Source organism: Vanacampus margaritifer, chromosome 2 (assembly GCF_051991255.1).
Source record: "Vanacampus margaritifer isolate UIUO_Vmar chromosome 2, RoL_Vmar_1.0, whole genome shotgun sequence".
NCBI classification, from domain to species: Eukaryota; Metazoa; Chordata; class Actinopteri; order Syngnathiformes; family Syngnathidae; genus Vanacampus; species Vanacampus margaritifer.
The window spans coordinates 49,165,266-49,167,765 of record NC_135433.1 but is presented as its reverse complement, the minus strand read 5'-3'; positions in this window follow the sequence as shown (position 1 = coordinate 49,167,765).

The window sequence follows — 2,500 nt, the reverse complement described above, 5'->3', positions numbered from 1 at the left end:
AGATCAGGATGATGGTTCAACTTCCTTTTTTCTTCCTAATGACGCTCTCCCTAGTCTCCATTAATGCCCGGAGCTTGAGGAATAGGGAAAAGATGCACAGTGTGTTTCACGACACCACCTGGGACGTGCTGTGCATCCAGGAGACGTGGTGGGAGGCGGAGCATCATCGCAAGGTAGAGGATATGGACATTGGTGTTTTGTACTGTGCTTTGGGCTCTGCACACTCCCGTGGTGTGGCTGTCCTAGTTAAGCCGGGTGTTTTCGGCGGGTCTTCTTTAGTGCATGCGGACCCACATGGCCGCTTTATAGTGATTGATTTTCTGCGTGGCTCCACTAAATTTCGCCTTATAAATGTTTATGCGCCTAGTGAGGAGATGGAGAGGAAAACCTTCTTCGTTTCTGTTTTTCCTTATGTTACTGATTCCTCGTTTTTGATTGGCGACTTTAATATAGCGTTGTCAAAAATCGATCTCGGTCCGAACAACACATTCAGGAATGACGTTAGTCGAAGTTTTTTGATTGATGCTGCAGTGGCTGCTGATTTGTCCGAGGTCTGGAGAGGTCTCAACCCCCTGAAAAGGGACTATTCCCGGCGTCAGGTGGTGCAGGGGGTCCTCCTCCAGTCTCGGATAGATCTGTGTTTTGTTTCAAGTGCTTTATGGAAGTACATCGGTGGCAGCTCCTATGCATGTGTGGGCTGGAGCGATCACTCCCTTTTTTCCGTCAAACTTGACTTCCTGGGTGGTAAGAGGAATGGGGGGGTCTGGGTTTTTAATAATATGCTGCTTGCCGACCCCACTTTTGTAAATAAGATGGAGCACCTTTTTGATTGTTTTGATGATGAAATGGGAATTTGTGACTCTTTGGTTGATTGGTGGGAGCAGGCAAAGGCTAAAATTAAAAAGCTGTGCCTACGTTATAGTAAGCAGAGGAGGTGGGAGGAGTCCATCAGGGAGCACACGGTCCGGAGCCACCTCCAGAGGCTTGCCGCCACCTCTGGTTTAGGCCCGGTAGATCCTGAGTATCTGGTGCTGCAGGAAGAGCTCAGGACTATACAGGTTAGTCGTGCTAGAGGGGCGGCACTTAGATCCAGGGCCCAGTATGCGGTAGAGGGCGAGCGCTCCACAGCTTTCTTTTTTGGTTTAGAGAAGTCCAGGCAGAGCAAGCTATACTTGGATGGCCTGTTGGATGAGTCAGGCAGGTGTCATAGTGATTTGGATGAGATTTTGGATATTGTAGGTAGGTTTTATGCAGATTTGTTTGATGGGGAAGGGATTAACGAGGTAAGCTGTAGTCAGGCTTTAGGTGCGCTTGAAGGGTCTCTGAGCCCTAGTGACGCTGACAGCTGCGACGCGCCTATTTCTTTGGCAGAGGTTTCTGCAGCAATTAGGGGTCTCAATGCCTGTAGGAGTCCAGGAGAGGATGGTTTGAGCGCAGAGTTTTATAGTGCTTTCGCCCACAGGTTAGCCCCGATTCTCCATACTCTGTATGGCGATATTGAGAGAGAGGGTCGGGTTTCGGACTCCTTTTCTCTTAGTATTGTGACTTTGATTTTTAAGAAGGGTGATAAGCGGTGCCTGGCCAATTACAGACCAATAAGTCTCCTTAACACCGATTATAAAATACTGGCAAAAGTATTAGCACATAGGTTGAAAGGTGTGATTGGTAAAGTGGTTGCCAGTACACAGGCGTATTGTGTCCCGGGACGGGACATTTCTGACACGATACTCTCCCTAAAGTTTTTGTTGAAGGAGATGCATGTCTCTGGGGGGATTCATGTTTCAGTTGATTTCAGTAAAGCATTTGATAGGGTTTTAAAAATGGCTTCGTGAACTGGATTAAACTTTTGTATTCCAGTGCGGTCAGCCGTGTAAAATGCAATGGACTCCTGTCGAATAGCTTCCCTTTGCGGAGGTCGGTAAGGCAGGGGTGTCCTTTGAGTGCACTCCTCTATAGTATAGTGGCCGAGCCTTTGGCCGCTATGCTCAAGAGGGATGGGGCTGTGCACGGAATTGTGAGTCCATCTGGTAAGGAATATAAGATCTTTCAATATGCGGATGACACCAATTTGGTTTTGCGCGATGTGGGGAGCCTCAATGTTGCTCTCCACACCCTGAACGTTTATTGCCTTGCCTCAGGAGCAAAGATAAATTTCGAAAAGACGTCTGTGTCCTACTGCGGGGGCATCGTGGCCCCGCCGAATGTTTGGGGCGTCAGGGATGCAGGGGATTCTTATAGGGTTCTTCGTGTGCCCTTGGGTAGGGATGAGGTGACCTGTCGGGATTGTTTGTGGTCTGGCTTGTATAGCAGTGTGTGCACCCGAATGAATCTGTGGAAAATGCGTGGTCTTCACTTAAAAGGTAGGGTGTTGGTGGTAAATGCACTGTGTTTGTCTAAACTTGTTCATGCTCTTGCTGTGTATGACTTACCGGGGGTGTTTGCAAATAAATTTAGCATTGCTGTTAGTAAATTTATCTGGCGGCGAGAGAGGGCACCTGTG